We start from the raw sequence: 19,081 nt of genomic DNA, 5'->3' as shown, positions 1-19,081 counted from the left end.
ATGCATGTGCAGTGGCATCAATGTAGGAAACACATATGAACATAATATACACATGGTGGGGATATATATGCATGGCCAAAGGCTACACATGGAGGGACATACATATCAGGAATGAATATAACCCAGGGTGCCCACTTGAAGGGGCCACTTTTGTCTTTGGTGCATTTGGGCACTCATGTCTTCTGGTGCTAACATCTTGCCACTCCAATTAGGTCTATGCCCTAATGGCATGAATTCTCTGTCAAGTCCATACTCTTTGTTGGACATTTAGATCGGGTGTGTAGCCAAACGTCTAGCAGGTTTTACTCTTTCAGTCTGAGCTATTATTGTTACTGGTTGCTTTTAGGTATGGCATCACTGGATGTAAGGTTTCAGAGCTCTTTTTTGCTTTGGGGATCAGTTGGAACCCACAGCAGAAGTGTTACCTCTTTCCTGTAAGAAAAGTCTACCCTGCCATCTCTGCAATAACAGGACTGAATATTGACAAATGGTTCTCATATAAAAAGGCATACATAAAAGTTATTAATGTTTTAAGGACAATATAGATAATTTAATGATGTTTCGGAATGGCAATAAACTTTTTTCCGACAGAATATTTTCTTAAAGCGTTTTAATGTGAAATGGTTGTTATCCTAGTTGTCAGTATACTCAGATCTCTGTCGGGTACCTTTTGTCAAGTACGCAGTCATACAGACAAAATTATGTAAGAGTGTGTGGGAAAGCTGTGTATTTCACCTTCAAGACTCACTAATTACCAATGGCAGTTAAAAATCTCCCTTAATCACTTTTTCCTTTACTTTTCTACTTTGCTTTTGTTTTTTGCTTGTTTTATTGGTTCATCTAATAAGATTTTTATCTGACTTTATTATCATATATTCCTACATGGACCTAGAAGGAAAAAGGAGTGGATGACATTGAATTCCTTTTTATGAGTAATTATAATTTCAGAGTATATAAATTATAACAAATTTCTGAGCAATACCAAAATCTTTCCCCTTCTGGGATCACTGCCTTGTCATAGCAGAGGGGTTTGTGTAACTCAATGAAACTATGAGAGATCCTGGGCAAGGTTACCCTAGCCAGGAGTGGGGAAACTGCGACCTTGAAGCCACACGTAGCATTCTAGGTCCTTGGCTGCAATCTTTTGACTGATTCCAAGTTTTATTGAACAAATCATTTTATTACAGGGATTTGTTCTGTGAAGTTTGGATTCAGTTAAAGGGCCACACTCAAGGAGCTAGAGGGCCACATGTGGCCTTGAGGCTGCAGGTTTCCCACCCCTGCCCTAGAAGGACAGGTGTGTTGGGGATCAAGATGGGCTTTTAGCACTTATTCAACCAAGTGCCCTTGAAGAGTTTGGTCTTTGTTTCCTTTGATTAATTCAGTGTCTTTGATTGAGTCTTACTAGGAGCTAAGCCCCAGGCCCAAACCCCTATCTATTAGGTGTGAAGCATATGTGGGTATGAATTGGTAACTAAGGTGGGGCTCCAGGTGGGGCCAATGAAGGGAGGTGCTAAGACCAGGGTCAATAGTAAGAGTTTAAGTTCTGGTTGCTCAGATGATGTTTGATGATGGCTAAAGAGTGCATAAAAAGGGAAGACAGAGCTATTTGCTTAGGGCTCTCACTTTTGGCTGTGCCCTGATGTGAAGGCTCTGGGCAGCTGTAGTCAAGAGCCCTCCAGCTTGTAAACCTGGATGTTCAGACTCTGTTAAACTCTGGTAACTATGTATTGAGATTTGAATCAGACAAGGTCTGTCTGTTGATGTTTGTAATTTGTTTGTATTTGCTCTGAAGTTCAGGGTGCTGGCTTTTTCCCCTGAACTAAGCGAATGATATTTGTATGCTGGATTAAAGTAAGATTATTAACACCTTAATGTTGCTTTCCTCAGTAAAGCAGATCAAAAGAACCTGGGCTTGCAGTGTTCTGTGAGCTGGTTGTTGTTGGTTTTACGCCCCCACAGCAGCTGCTAGCCAGATTGTTGAAACAACAGGTCATAGTGAAGAGTTCTGACAAAAAGTGATCCACTGGAGAAGGAAATGGTAAACCACTTTTTTTTGTCAAGAAGACCCCATGAACAATGCTAAAATGTTAAAAGAGATAACATCTGGTAGAAAGGGCCAGGCATGCCATGGTCCATGGGATCACAAAGAATCAGACATGACTGAATCACTAAACATCAACAACCACCAAAAGTTTTACTGCCAAACATCCCTTCTACAGTGAGGTACAATTTTTCTCAAGACTGTTCACCGCAATGAAAATAATGATAGGGATTGGATTTGTAATCTCATTGAAATGAGGACTTCCAGGTGAGGAAACTCCCTCTGCCAGTATAGCCAGGCCCTTTTCTACAACTTACAGCCTTGTGAGACTGAGTGACTTTTACCCAGGGTCACCCAGCCAGCAGATGTGGACTTGAGCTTAGGTTTTTGTGGCTAGGAGGCCAGCTCTCTATTCACTCTGCTATGCCTTTTCACAGTTTTTTTAAAAGGACATAAATACCAAAATGGTAAAAAAAAATATTTTAAAGTGCTGCTTGGCAATCTTTCTGAAAGTGATGGTAATCACGCATTATGCCTAAAGACTAAATTTGTCTCTGATAATAATTACAACTATTTAATAATGATTAATTCATGAAATAATTTATTATTTACTGTTGCTCTAGCACTTTACTGGAGTGAGACGTGGCTATATACATTAAGCGTATCTTAAGATCATAACTTTAGATCTGGAAAGCATCTTAAAGGCCATCCAGTTCAACCATTTCATTTCACTTTAGAGGAGGTTAAATTATCTGCGTAAAGTCTCACAAATAGTTAGCATCAGAGATGAGATGGCCCTTTCCCTTAAGGATCTTACAGTCTAGGTAAGGAAGGAGTAAAACATACCTATGGGACTGTAATAGCAAACAAGGCACACCCAAGATGGCCTGCTAGCACAGCTTCTTTGATCTCCTTTTCTTAAAGGAAGGGCAACTTTAAGGGGTCAACAATCTTTAAACACTTCACTACTTCAGGGAAAAGATCAGCACCCTGAACATGGAGACAATACAAGCAGAGAAATTAGCACAAAGACCAACAGACAGGTCTCCCGCTGTCTGATCAAAGTAATACAGCCACCTGTATATACCACTGGTTTGGGGGAGCACAGATACATCTGAGTAGCTGTTTGCTCTTATTTTCTCTGCTTATATTTTCTTCATGTTCAGTGTGCTGACCTTTCGCTTGAACCCCCTCGCAACTTGATACTAATGATTTTTATCTTAGGTGCTCTATTCTGACCCCCAAAGGGCATTAAAATATTTTCATCTGAAAGACTGCTAGATTCATACTTTCACAAAAGCCTCTTGGGTTCAGGACAAAATTAAGTAGCATAACTCTTTTAGGAGTAGCTGGTCAGAGTGAGAAGGCATAAGGTTATGATTATGATTCTTCCAGTCTATATTCTCTATAGTGAGGTCTTATTCTTAAGCTCTTCCAATTTAGTTACACATCTCACCTTGATGCCCCATAGAAGTAAAGGGAAGGACGCAAATATTTATTAAGTGCCTATTATGTTCCAGGCACTATTCTAAGTGCTTTCTAGATATTGCATTTGACCAGAGGCATCTCAAACTTATTATTTCAAAAATAGAACTCATAATCTTTCCCCCTAAACCCTACCCCTCATCCTAACTTTTCTGTTTCTGTTGAGGGCTGTACCATTCTTCCAGATACCCAGGTTTTCACCAAAGGAGTCATCCTCAACCTTTCACTTTCACTCACCCCCCCATCCCATCATTTGCCAAGACAGTCAATTCTACCTTCTCAGCATCTCATATCCTTTCCCTTCTCTTCCCTCCATGGTGAGCAGACCCATTTGGGACGTCATCATTTCCTGCCTGGAATTGCAATGGTTCCTAATTGGTCTCCCTGTATCTAGTCTCCCCTTTTTATAGTCCATCCTCCACACAGCTGCAAAATTGATATTCTGAAAGTACAGGGGTGAGCGTGTCACTCCTCAAGATGTTTCAGTGGTTCTCCATTGGCTGTAGCATAAAATATAAACTTAAAAATATCGCTTTACAATTTGTTTCCAGTTTGTTTTTCCAAGCTGATTATTCATTATTTTTCTTTGGATACTATACACTCCAATCGCATTGGTCTTCTTGCTGTTCCCCGTTTAAGACATTCAGTCTCCTATCTCCTTGTCTTTGTACAGGATATTCTCCCCATGTCTAAAATACTCTCCCTCTTCATCTGTACCTTTTGCAGACTTTAAATTCCTCAAAGGTTCAACTGAAGTATCATATCCTTCAAATGACTTTTCCTGTTCCAACCCCCAGGTATTAGTTCCCATCCAAATCACTCTACTTATTTTCCATATACACTCTTTATTTATCTGTGATCATATTAAATATAAATAATCCACTTGAGGCAAAAATCATCTAACTTTTGTAGTTATTTCCAGCATATGGCTAGTACCTGGGAGACAGTGGGTACTTAATGAATGCTTCTTGAAAAATTGATTGTTAATTAACAGTGGGTTGGAGACCTACAAAGCACAAAGCACAAGGGAAAGCATTGTCAAGTGAGTGGCTGCCTGGAGGGATCGAAGCAGCAGGATGGAATTCTAAAACTGCTCCCCCAGTCATGGTCTCTCCCACCTCAACAGAATTAGGGCAATCTACACCCTACACCCCTGATCGCAGCACCTTCTACTGGTTCTCTCCTGATGTATGATGAGTAAATGCTTCCATTATTATAATTGCTGCCTTACATTACAAACTTTAGAGGAAAAGAGTCCAGATTCTTACAATCAATCGTCCATGTAAACTACATATTTTTGCAAACATTAACATGGAATCATTTTTCATAAACATAATTAGATTCTTAGTGCTAGATAAATGTAAAGTGTTGTTGATGGCCTATATTGGAAGGGTGATGAAGAGAAGATCGGGTTGATTCAGCAGAAGGACAAATAGCATGCCACTTAGGATTATAAGATCATTTGTTTCTAATTGTTTTTCAGACATGTTATGTGTAGCAGCAAGTCAGTTGTGATAAAAAATGCTGCCCTTTACTCTGAGAATAGTCAGTCAGCATTTACCAAGGATTTACCAGTTTATAAGTGCTATGATTATAGATGAGTGTTTCTATTGAAACTAAGTATTTTCCACACCCATTTAATATAGTTAGGGAGATACAGTAGAGTTGAATCACTTACTATTTGATTCCTAATTGATCAGATTTTAGTGGTAATTGTCTAGAGTATCAGAGTAACACTTTATTTATAATAGGTCAAGGTTGATCAAAGGAATGGTTGAACAACAGCAACAACATTTAGAATTTCCTTCTTTTTAAATTTCAGTTTGGAGCTTAAAGGATCTCTAAGGTCCTTCCATATTTAATAGCTTTCCAAAGAAGAACCTGCTGGCTACTAATGCTCACTATTTCAGGTTATTCTGACAGCCATGCCTTACTCCCTGGCTAGGAAATAGATGGACTGATTGTAATAAATGCCTATGTACCAATTGAACCATATCAAAAGTTTTGGATATATTAAAATAGTATAATATAATGTTCTTAACCATAATATAATTATAATAATATAATTAATATAAAACTGTTACATATATTTAGAATATTATATCAATTAAATTTAATAAACATTTATTAAGTGCCTACTATGTACCAAATACTGTGCTAGGTACTGGAGACACAAATAAGAAAAAGAAAGACAGTCCCTGCTTTCAAGGAGCTCATGGTCTAAGGGGGGAAGACAAAAGGAAGCTGGAAATTGGAAGTGGACTACTGGGGGTTCCGAGATTATGGGGCATCTTGTTCCCCCAGGCTGAAACCAGGCAGAAGTGCAGGTGCAAAGTGGATTGATCTGAGAATCCAAGTGCTGCCCTCTATAAAAGAAGACTTTGGGAAGAGTTCAGTACTCCACCCTCCAGCCCTCCAATCAGTGGGGAGAGGAGGCTGAGGAAGGTGGTATCCAAGGCTTGAGTTTGCACATGGTGATGAGATTAGAAGTCATGAGCTTATTCTGGGAGGGTCACATTGTTTCCTGGAGTTGAATGATAATATTAATGACATAATGTATGTTATATTTATACATTATAAATTATGTTATTTCTCTGTGATAATAATGGTAAATTATTATTATAATGGGTGAAAAACACAGTGCCATAGTGGAACGAGGGCAATTGTTGGTCGGGAAGACCTTGGTTCAAATTCTACCTCTGATATACAGTAGTTATGTGACCCTGTAAGCCTCTCAGTGCCTCAGCCAGCTGTCTAAGGCTCTAAGTTTCAAATGAGTTGCTGATCCGTATTTCTGAAAGGAGTTTCCAAACTGGGAGTTCATGATACAGTGACATTATAAGTTTCTCTTACCCTCTAAAAAGGGAAAAAAACTAAAAGAAAGTGGTGCAGAACATAACGGTTCTTTGAGACTATTGATGGGGGGAGAAATCTAAGGCATAGGCTATTTTGTGATGTAATGTTAAGCAGGGTAGGACTTTTTTTTACTGTTTTCTCTTTGAGAATGCTAAAATAATCAAGTGCCTTTGATTAAGTCTTACTAGGTGCTAAGCCCCAGGCCCACACCCTTTTCCTGATTAGGTGTGAAGTTTTCAGGCCCTAAGAGGGGTATATAAACTCAGAGGTTAGCATTTTGTTTGGGGCTCTCACTCCCTGGAAGAGTGTCATGATTTGACCAGATTAGACTCTGGGTAGCCTTTGTTAAGACACCCCCCCCCAGCTTGAAAATCCAGATGTTGGTGCTTCTCTGGTAACTATGTATGTATTGCTATGAATAAACTGGTTTGTGCTATTTGCTCTGTTTATATAATGTATGTTTATAATTTCTGTTTGTATTCTTTCCGAAGTTTAGGGTGCTGGCTTTTCCTTCTGAACTAAGTGAATGATATAGGAATGTTTGATTAAAGTGAGATTGTAAAACCCTTAAAGTTGCCTTCCTTAGAAAAGAAGATAAAAGAACCTGTGCTGGCAGCTCTTCTGTGTGCTGACGTTGTTGGTCTTACACAGCCACAGTAACAGGGAGCCATATTGTTGTTACACGTGAGACTGAATTGTAGAACTTTATTTACCTAACGGATGTTGTACTTGTTAGGACAAATTCACTTTCAAATGGATCTGAAATGAGAGCTCCCAAGCTTTTACAGTCTTTCTTTATCCTCCTCCTTCTTCTAGATTTCCTGCTCAACCCAAGTTACTCTCTGTTTACACTGATTTTGTGTCCAGAACTCTTATCCTTTGATATTCAGGCAGCAACATTGGCGGCTGGCTGAGACCTAGGCACTATCTGCTCCAAATTCTTTTTGGACAGAAAGAGTCATTTTTGCTCTTAAGGATGTGGGACATCTGGCATCCTATAGATAATGATTCTGTGAGACCATGGGCTGGCAAGCTTGACTTGAGGCAATTTAATAGTTAGAATAAAGGTCAGAGTAAAGTATAGGATGGATGATTGAGAGGCTGTGTAATTAAATAGTATCTGTTGTGTTTGTTGTTCAGTTGTGTTTGACTCTTTGTGACCATATTTTCTTGGCAGAAATACTGAAGCGGTTTAGCATTTCCTTTTCCAGTTCATTTTACAGATGAGAAACTGAGGCAAGTAGGCTTAAGTCACCTTGTTTTGGGTCACACAGTTAATAAGTGTCTGGGCCAGGTTTGAACTCATGGAGATGAGTCTTCTTGACACCAGGCCTGGCAGTCTATGCACTATGGCACCACCTAGTTGCTAAAATGGAACCTATACTCCATGTTGTAGATAAAGGCAGGATATCAAATGCTTTTCCCTTGCAAATAAGCTCTGCTCATGTAATAATTCACAGTTTACCAAATGACTTCCCCGAAGCAACCCGGTGCAACAGATAGGGCAAGAATTATTTTTCTATATTTATAGATGAGGGAATTGAGGCACAACGAGGTGAAGAGACACGCCCATGTTTGCATAGCAAGTATGTGGCAGCCTTTACTTCTCTTTGCACCATACTTTGAGCTAGTGACAGACTGAGAGTAGGCTTGGGTAATCAAAGCTAGGGAACAAGGAAAGCTATAGAAAGTGAGGTCACATTTGGTTGATGATTAAAAAATTGTTATTTAGTAGAAATAAAACTTGCAATGAGAGGACTTGAATTCAAATTCTAGACCTGCCATTTATTGCCTTTGTGACTTTAGACAAGGCACTTAACCTTTCTGGCCTGTTTCCTCACCTGTAAAATGGAAGTATTGGAATAGATGCACTTTAAAGCCCTTTGAAGTTCTAAATCTATAGTCCTATATGTCTGGGGGGCAGGCAGCAATATGACATAATACAAGTGTTTTTTACTCCTTATGAGTTTCTGAGACAGTATATGGTACATCTGGTATAGTAGAAAGGGGAATGGGGAAGGAGAAGGGAACAAACATTTATTAAGTGCCCACTATGTGCCAGGCACTATGCTAAGGGCTTTACAAATATTATTGCTTGATCCTTACAACAACCCTGGGAGGTAAGTGCCATTATTATCCCAGTTAGATAGCTAAGGAAACTGAGGCAGGCAAATTAACTGATTTGTCCAGGCTCACAGAGCTAGTAAGTAAGCTAGTAAGGCCAGATGTGAAGTCATGTCTTCTGGACTTCGAATCCAGGTCTCTACCCATTGCACTAACCAGCTGCCTCTACATGAAAGCTGGCCTTGAAGCCAGGAAGTTCTGGGTACAAATTTTGCCTCACACACATACTGGCTGTATATAAAAAAAATTTACTTAATCTCACCATGCTCCAGGCAATTTTCTAAGAAAATAAGTTCCAGGGAAGGCACCAAACTACATTGGTAAAGGGAGTTTTTAATCACCTGGGAGTCTCTATACCAGTAAAATCAGAGATTCAGGCCTTGTCCCTCTAAGTTCCTGTTAGTATGTGTTCATTTTGATTTCCTGCAGTTGTATTCTATAGTGAATTTTCTGGAGTTGTTTCTCTAGAAATATAGAATGATTATGCTTGTTCTCTGTTGTAACATCCTACTGAGTAGAGAGATGTTCGATGAACAGCTGTAGCATCTTAGCCCGTGTTCAGAGTTTGGACAGCTGTTCTAAGTACAGGAGAGAAAGACAGGATGGCTTAATTTGGATGCCAAGGCTAAACAGGGACCCTGGTGACAAGTTGAAACAAATCAGAAGTCATACAGATTGCCAACCTGAGAGAGAAGCTGCAACAGAGATGATAGAAATATCAAAACCAGATTAAGAAAGGGCAAGTAAACACAGGATTAGCTCTGAGAGGAGACAAAGGACCAAAAGACAGCCCAGATAAAAACACTGGAAAAATAGTTAAGACAAATGAGCTTGAGCAGGTCATGAGGAAGCAAGATATATCATCACACATAACATGTGCCTTATGTGCCTATGTAAGGCAGGAACCAGACTCTCATTTACTGAGGCCTGACCAAAGAATAGCAGTTTTAACTTTCATTTCCCTATTTCTGCATTTCGTTCTCTTTCATATACCTTGTTTGGAAGGGAATTCAGAAATTCCCCTCCCCATCCCAAGTGTAGTTTTATGAGCTTCTCTCTGTGTCTTTATGCATCTCTCTGTGTCTGTCTGTATGTCTGTCTCTTTCTCTCTCTTTTTGGTATTGAAAAATCAGCCATATTTGCCAGCAGAGACTCTTGGGAGCTTTATGAAGTTATCTGTTTTACTGCTGGAGATAGAGCACTTCTTGAGAGAACCATTTTCACATTATCAATAAATCAATCAGCAAGCTATTATTAAGAATGCCCTAGAGGAGATAAAGCAGTGTTTTAGAAAGAATACTAGACTTAAAGCCAGGAGAAGTAGGTTTGAATCTCACTTCTGTCACTTGTTAGTTGGATGACCATGGGCAAGTTGAGTCTTTGAGAATCAATTTCTCCATCTGTAACATTGGGATAATAAAAGTTGTATTCCCAATCTCATAGGGTTTCTTGTGAGGATCAAAAGAGATAATATGTGTAATATACTTTTCAATAAAAAAGGCTATACAGCATGCCTACACCATTCAACTTATTCTAAAGGATACAAAAGAATTATAAGCCATGGTATAGAGGACACAAAAGAATTATAAGCCATGGTAACTAAGCTCATGGATTTTGTAGTTTACCTGTAGAGAAAATATTCAGAAAAAAATAGAAAACTCTTTTTCTTTTTTTTTTTTACTGGAAAACTTTTTATTGTGGGTGGAGTAGGATAACTGGATACAGTTTACATGATTCTACTTTTGTTGGCAACATCTAAAGCATCATAGTCTGCAGCAAGTTTGACATAGGCCTTCTTCTCTCCAACAGGCCAGATAAGTGTGTTGACCTTGGCCACGTTGATGTCACACAGCTTCTTTATTGCCTGTTTGATCTGATGCTTGTTGGCCTTGACGTCCACAATGAAGACTAGCATGTTGTTGTCCTCAGTCTTCTTCATAGCAGATTCAGTGGTCAAAGGGAACTTAATGATGACATAGTGATCAAGCTTGTTTCTCCAAGGGGCACTTTTTCCGAGGTTATTTGGGCTGCCTTCGAAGTTTTAATGTCTTGGGTCACTGGAAGGCGGGAGATGTTCATATCTTCTTTTTGTGGCTATGGACAACCTTCAACACCACCTTCTTGGCCTTCAGGACCTTGGATTTGGCTTCTCTCTTGGGGGGAGGGGTAGGGACAATGGCTTCCTTCTTCGCCTTCTGCACCATCTTGGGGGAAAGCAAAAACTCTTTTTCTAAACCAGGCATTATCTTTAAGTGCAACAGCAACCAGGTGTTGTGGTACATACCTGTAATTCAAGCCAGTAGGAAAACCAGAGCTGATGTATATTTTGAGCTTAGCAGTTCTGAGTTGCAGTGATCTGTACAAATTGAGTGTTCATGTTAAGTGTGACATCATTACGGTAAGTCCTCAGGATTGAGAGGCCATCAGGTTGCCAATGATCAGGTTGTCAGACTGGGCCCATGAATAGCCTCTGCACAATATTAGGAGAGCCAGCCTTTAAAGGGTAAATATTACGAAAAGGGAGAAGAAATTTCAGATTGCAATGGTTACTGCAATGGTTACTTCATGCAAGTCAGTGTAGAGCAGGGACTGTTTCACTTTTGTATTTGTAGTCCTAGTGTGTGGCACTGTGCCAAGCATATAATAGGTACTTGATAAATTCTTGTGATTGATTGTAATGGCAAGCAAAGTGGGACTTTTGTTTTGAAATTTTTTTCTTTGGGAGTTCTAGTTCTTCTCAGCACTAAAATAATCAAGTGCCTTTGATTCAGTCTTGCTTTTGTTTGAATCAACAGTCTTTGATTAAATCAAAGAGTCTGATGACCTGCCTAAGTCACAAGAGCATAAGTCACATGCATTTGAGTCACATGGTTGTGACCCCTTCTGTGGGCTGACCCTGAAGAAGTGTATATATACTCTGAGGTTAGCATTTTGCTTTGGGGGCTCACTCACTGGAAGAGTGCTCGTGTGATTTGGCCAGATGAGACTCTGGGTAGCCATTAAGAGCCCCCCAGCTTTGAAAACCCAGATGTTGGTGCTTTTCTCTCTGGTAACTATGTTATGTATTGCTATGGACAGAGACTTAGAAGCCCTGTCTGTTGATTTGTGTTATTTGCTCTGCTTATATAATTTCTGCTTGTAATTTCTGTTTGCGTTTTCTCTGAAGTTCAGAGTGTTAACTTTTTTCCCCTTAACTAAATGAATGATATATGTATGTTTAATTAAAGTGAGATTATAAACCCTTTAAATTTGCTTTCCTTAGAAAAGCAGATCAAAGAACCTGTGCTATCAGCCCTCCTGTGGGCTGGTATTGTTGGCCTTATACCTCTACAGCAGCTGCTAGCAGCATTGTTGTTACATTGATTAATTGAGAGGAGAGGTTTGGACTTAACCTGGTCCTTGCAGGATCTGGATCCTTGAAGGATGAAGGATCTGGATGGGAGATCAGGATAAGTAGAAAGAATGAGGATGAATACTCCAAGGAAGTAGAAAAACATGAGCAAAATAATGAGAAAGCAGGAATCTGGAATATGCTTGTTACATTAAGGCACCATGAAAGTGCAAAAAGAGATCATGGAAGGCAGAGATGAGAACTGAGCTGGCCTGCTTGAAGCCAAAAGTTTAACATTGTGAAGTAACGGGAAATAAGGTGATATGGCTGTAGTAGCATCAAATTATGCCTTGAAAGCAAGGCAGATTCCATATAGTAGACCAAAGAGAATGACTGGACTCTTGAGCAGAGAAGCATTGTGATAAAATCAATGCTTTAGGAAGAAATGAATTGTATTAAATAAGCAGAGTGAGTTGAAGAGGAAAGTGGCTGGAGATAGCGACTACCTAGGAGACTATTATGCTAATCTTCTTTTGAGATGATTAAGACTTATTGTGGTGACAATAGGAACGGAGAGGGACCGTTTTGAGACATTTCATTTAAAAATTTTGTTGTTTCAGTTAAAAATATTTTCTTTCCCTTGATGAGTCCTTCTTTACCACCACTTGAAAAAGAAAGAAAGAAAAACATATGCAACAAACATGCATAGTCAAGCAAAGCAAATTCCCACATTGTGCTTGTCCAAAAATATGTCTCAATTTGCATCCATCCTGAATCCATTAGTTTGAAGAGCTAGGAGAGATAGTCCAGGAATCAAGGAAATGAGTTCAATCTTAGGATAGCAGAGAGGGCCTGAAGTCAATAAAATTTGACACAATTTGCTGCTTTCATTTTTTTTGCAGGTATATGTTGTTAGGTTGAGAGGAGCAAGTTTTATCATGTATCTGAAGGGATCATGATTGGCCATTTTATTAATTAGATTAATTTTTTTAAAATCCATAACCATTTATTTGTTGTTGTTGGTCCTTCATTCTTTTTTTTTCATTTGTTTAAAATCATTATTTATTTATTTAATATTTTTAGTTTTCAGCATTAATTTTCATGAGAGTTTGAATTACAAATTTTCTCCCAATTTCTACCCTCCCCCCACTCCAAGATGGCGTATATTCTGATCGCCCTTCTGTCACCCCACTTCCCCCCATCCCCTTTTCCCTTACTTTCTTGTAGGGTAAGATAGATGTTTATGCCCTGTTGCCTGTATATCTTATTTCCTAGTTGCATGCAAAAAGTTTTTTTTTGAAAATCTTCTGTTAAAGCTTTGAGTTCCAAATTCTCTCCCCTCATCCCTCCCCACCCACCCTCCCAAAGAAGGCAAGCAATTCAACATAGGCCACATGTGTATCATTATGCAAAACCCTTCCACAATACTCATGTTGTGAAAGACTAATTATATTTTGCTCCTTCTTATCCTATTCCCCTTTATCCAGTTTTCTGCCTTGACCCTGTCCCTTTTCAAAAGTGTTTGCTTTTGATTACCTCCTCTCCCTATCTGCCCTTGCTTCTGTTGTCCCCCCCTTTTTTATCTCCTTCCTCCTTCTTTCCTGTGGGGTAAGATACCCAATCGAGTGTGTATGTTATTCCCTCTTCAGGTCAAATCCGATGAGAGCAAGATTCACTCATTCCCCTTCCCCTGCCCCCTCTTCCCTCCCAATAGAACAGCTTTTTCTTGCCACTTTTATGTGAGATAATTTATACCATTCTATCTCTCCCTTTCTCCCTCTCTCAATATATTCCTCTCTCATCCCTTAATTTGATTTTATTTTTTAAGATTCATCCCTTCATATTCAACTCACCCTGTGCCCTCTCTCTCTCTCTCTCCATATATCTGTATATTCCTTTCAGCTACTCTGATACTGGGGTCTCAGGAATTATACACTTCATATTTCCATGTAGGAATGTAAACAAAACAGTTCAACTTTAGTAAGTCCCTTGTGATTTCTCTTTCTTGTTTGCCTTTTCATGCTTCTCTTGATTCTTGTGATTGAAAGTCAAATTTTCTATTTAGCTCTGGTATTTTCACTGAGAAAGCTTGAGAGTCCCCTGTTTTATTGAAAATCAATATTTTGCCTTGGAGCTTGATACTCAGTTTTGCTGGGTAAGTGATTCTTGGTTTTAATCCTATCTCCATTGACCTCCAGAATATCATATTCCAAACACTTCAATCCATTAATGCAGAAGCTCTTAGATCTTGTATTATTCTCATTGTGTTTCCTCAATACTCAAATTGTTTCTTTCTGGCTGCTTGCAGTATTTTCTCCTTGATCTGGGAGCTCTGGAATTTGGCAACAATATTCCTAGGAGTTTTCTTTTTGAGATCTTTTTCAGGAGGTGATTGGTGGATTCTTTCAATGTCTATTTTACCCTCTGCCTCTAGAATATCAGGACAGTTCTCCTTGATAATTTCTTGAAAGATGATATCTAGGCTCTTTTTTTTATCATGGCTTTCAGGTAGTCCAATAATTTTTAAATTATCTCTCCTGGATCTATTTTCCAGGTCAGTGGTTTTTCCAATGAGATATTTCACATTGTCTTCCATTTTTTCATTCCTTTGATTCTGTTTTATAATATTTTGGTTTCTCCTAAAGTCACTAGCTTCCACTTGCTCCAATCTAATTTTTAAGGTGGTATTTTCTTCAGTGGTGTTTTGGATCTCCTTTTCCATTTGGCTAATTCTGCCTTTCAAGGCATTCTTCTCCTCGTTGGCTTCTTGGAGCTCTTTTGCCATTTGAGTTAGTCTATTTTTTAAGGTGTTGTTTTCTTCAGTATTTTTTGGGTCTCCTTTAGCAAGTCATTGACTTGTTTTTTGTGGTTTTCTCGCATCACTCTCATTTCTCTTCCCAATTTTTCCTCTACTTCTCTAACTTGCTTTTCCAAATCCTTTTGGATCTCTTCCATGACCTGAGACCAGTTCATGTTTTTCTTGGAGGTTTTTGATGTTGGCTCTTTGACTTTGTTAACTTTTTCCAGCTGTATTCTTTGGTCTTCTTTGTCACCAAAGAAAGATTCCAAAGTCTGAGTCTGAATCTAAGAGTGTTTTTGCGGCCTGTTCATGTTGCCAGACAAGTACTTTGCCTTTGATCTTTTTGTCAGGGTATGACTGCTTGTAGAGTAGAGAGCACTTTGTCCCAAGCTTGAGGGGCTGTGCTGTTGTTTTTAGATCTATTTCTATACAACAATCTCTGCCACACCAGCAGTCCTCCCCCCGCAAGAACCACCAACCTGGACTGGGACTCAGATCTGAGCAGGCTCCGCACTCCTGTTCTGATCCACCACTTAATTCCTCCCACTAGGTGGGCCTGGGGCCAGAAGCAACTGCAGTTGTAGTTCTGTAGCTGCACCCCCCGCTGCCCTTGGGGTGGTGGCCGAACCACAAAATCCTTTCACATTGTCCCCTCAGCTTTTTGCACTAACCTTCTCTGTTGTTTTGGTTTTTGTGGGTTGAGAAGTCTGGTAACTGCCACAGCTCACTGATTCAGGGCACTAGGGCTTGTTCTGCCTGGCTCCCAGGGTGGTTGGTCCCAGCCCGGCTCACGCTGGTCTCTGCCCCACTCTACCCCCAGCTCCGTGCATGATAGACCTTACTCAGCCACCATCCAGCCTGTCCTGGGCTGGAGCCCTGCTTCCCTATGCTATTTTGTGGGTCCTGTAGTTCTAGAATTTGTTCAGAACCATTTTTTATTGGCGTTTGGAGGCTCCTGAGGGAGAGCCCTAGGCAAGTCCCCGCTTTCCAGCTGCCATGTTGGCTCCACCCCCCATTAATCAGATTTCTTTTATCTTTCATAGCTATTTATTTAAAAAATGTAATAATTGTATGTATCATTCTCCTGGTTATTCTAATCTTACTCTACATCAATTCACAGAACTCTTCCAAGATATGTGTATGTATATATGTGTATATACATACATGTATGTATACATATACATGCATATATATGTACATCTCAGATATACACATAAATATACATATGTACATACAAGTATATGTATATATATGTTTATATATCTATATCTATCTATATGTAGAGAAGGAGAGTATAATTTGTTTGCTATTCCCCATTTGATGGATATTCCTTTTGTTTCCATTTCTTTACCACCACAAAAGAGATGCTATAAATATTTTTGTACAAATGAGTCCTATTTATTTTTGTTTTATATATTATGAATATAGACCTACTAGCGGTATATCTGGATCAAAGGGTATATATAATTTAGTAACTTCTTAGACATAGTTCAAAATTGTTTTCCAGAATGGTCTAAATGGCTTATAGCTCACCAAAGCTATAATAATGTACTAATTTCCACCAATTCCTTCCAAGATTTGTCATTTTCCTTTTCTTTCATTTTTGCCAATCTGATAAATGTGAGGTGGCCCTTTAGAATTGTTTGAATGTGCATTTCTCTGATTAGTAGGGATTTGGAACATTTTCTTTTTCACATGACTATAGATACTTGGATTTTTTCCTATGAGTACTGTCTATTTATATCCTTTGACCATTTATCAATTGAGAAACCGACTTGATTTTTATAAATTTGAATTAGTTCTCTTCGTGTCTTGGAAATAAAACCTTTATCAGATGAACTTGATGCAAAGATTACCCCCCCACACACTTAACCTCCTTCCTTTCTAATTTAGCTGTATTGTATTTGTTTGAGCAAAAACTTACAAATTTTTCCATTATCAAAATTGTCCATTTTTAATTTGGTGATCTTTTTTATCCTTTGTTTGATTATAAACTCTTCTCATATCCTTAGATCAGAAAGGAAATTCATTCCATGCTCCTCTAATTAAGATGTCACCCTTTATGTCTTAGTCATTTACCTATTTGAAGCTTTTCTTGGTACATGGTGTGAGATATTGTCCTATACCTAGTTTGTGCCAGATTAGGAACCTTTCAAAGTAAAAATTAATTGGGGTTTGTGGTGGATTAATATATGAGATGATCTTAATTTAAAATACATATAATACACTTTTACAAAGGGGAAAGGAGTATCTGTAGTTGTTTGCCACTGACACTAAGGAATGGCAGGAGATAATAAATTAAATTGTTAATAATAATAATAATTCTCTGTCTCTGTTTCTCTCTCTCCACACACATATTACATGCATATATGTATGTATGTATGTATGTATGTATTTATCTGCCTCTCTCATTTTTTTTCCTCTTAAACTTGGCCAGCAGTGAGTTCTGGAATTCTGTCAACAGCAACTGAACTGATTTTAGCCAGGAAGCAAGGCACTTTGATTAGAATAAACTGAAATAATGAACAACAACAGCTGCCAGTTTTTTCTCCTGAGACCAGAAGTTCTTAACCTGGGATTAAGATTTCAGAGGGTGTGTGAACTTGGATGGGAAAAAAAATCCCTACGTATTTCAATATACTATGAGGTTTTGTTTTGTTTTGTTTTTTGCAATCCTTTGTATTTTATTTTATGTATTTAAAACCATTATTCTGAGGAATCCACAGGCTTTGTCAGATTTCCAGAGGTGCATATGACACAAAAGAGATTAAAAATCCTTGTTTGGGGTTTGTTTTGAAGAAATGTGCTTAGATCACATTAAAGATGTTAGATATGGAAGTTACTTAGAAATCCCTTAATCTTCAAACTGAAACGTAATAGAAAATGGATTTACAAACTAGTTATTGTGATTCATTCACATTACTAAACATGACAACATATTTCTGCCTCCTTTCCTGTCCCCCATTCACTCTCAAGAATATATACCATTCTTCGCAGCCCTACCCTATATGAGTCAGAGGTGAGCCTCTTCTGGTGACGTAAGCTGAAGCCTCCCAGGCCAGCAGCTGAGAAAAGTGTGTAGGTAGAAAGTTCCTTTATATGGATCAACCAGAAGCATTGAACTGATCATGTAACCCTGGAGTGAACAGTTGGGAGTACAGAGTGCTAACTAAGGCCAGAGGGGCCAGAGGCACAAGGCAGCATTCTGATCAGTGTTTCAACAATCTGGCTAGTAGCTGTTGTGGTGGTGAAAGACCAATACAAGACCAACAACAAACATGCTGCCAGCACTCTGCAAAAGCCCAGGTTCTTTTGATCTGCTTTAGTAAGGAAAGTAATGTTAAAGGGTTAACAAGCTTATTTTAATCCGGCATACAAATATCACTCACTTAGTTCAGGGGAAAAAGCCAGCACCCTGAACTTCAGAGCAAAATACAAAGTACAAACATCGACAGACAGACTTTGTCTGATTCAAATCCCAATACATAGTAACCAGAGTTTAACAAAGTCCCAACATCCAGGTTGACGAGCTGGAGGGCTCTTAGCTACAGCTGCCCAGGGTCTCCGCGTCAGCGTGCACCACCAAGAGCGAAAGCCCCTGCGCAAATGGGTCTGTCTTCTCTTCTTATACCATTTCAGACGTCATCAAACGTCATCTGAATGACCAGAACTTAGGCTGCTAGCACCTCCCCTTAGTACCCTGGGAGCTTCACACCCACATAGCCTTAGCACCTAATAGGGGTTTGGGCCTGTGGCTTAACACCTAGTAAGACTCAACGAAATACACTGAATTAATCAAAGGGAACAAAAGCCAAACTCTTCAAGGGCACTTGGTTGAACTGAGTGCTAAGAGCCCATTTTGCTTACCAACACAATCAGATGCAAGAGTCAAGGGTTTAAAGCAGAGTTTGAAGACTGGGGGGAGGAGGGAGATAGTTCTGGGGACAAAGAGATGGATTCAAAACTAGGAAAATAGAGAGGGTCCAAACTCCATAAAAATTTGAGAAAATTTGCTGTAATCATTTTTTTTTCTTGCAGAAATATGTGTTCATACATTTAGCTCTGAAATTAATTGCAACTGGACAGCTCCTGCCACAACTAGCAGTAATGCTTTCTAAAGAAACACACCATTTCTAAGCATCATCACCAAGGCGTGACAGATCAGGACCCTGATGCTCACATAATTATTTTTCTCCAAAGCTTCTGATATGAAGTGAAAGAATCAAGAGACAGGGGAGGAAATTATCTGAGCAAATATCATAATTGTTTTCTTCTTATATATTGTAGAGCAGAGAGATTGTCATAGCTTTTCAGTAGTATCTATTTGAAACTGTTATGGAAGTCATAAGAAACCTAGGAATTGAGATAAGGAGAATTGAGTTTAAGTATTTGAGTGAGAAATAACTTCTATGAATTTTTTAAAGAAGCATTATTTTATATT

This window comes from Trichosurus vulpecula, chromosome 5, assembly GCF_011100635.1.
Source record: "Trichosurus vulpecula isolate mTriVul1 chromosome 5, mTriVul1.pri, whole genome shotgun sequence".
NCBI classification, from domain to species: domain Eukaryota; kingdom Metazoa; phylum Chordata; class Mammalia; order Diprotodontia; family Phalangeridae; genus Trichosurus; species Trichosurus vulpecula.
The sequence above is the reverse complement of the archived record's forward strand: the minus strand, read 5'-3'. Positions refer to the sequence as shown.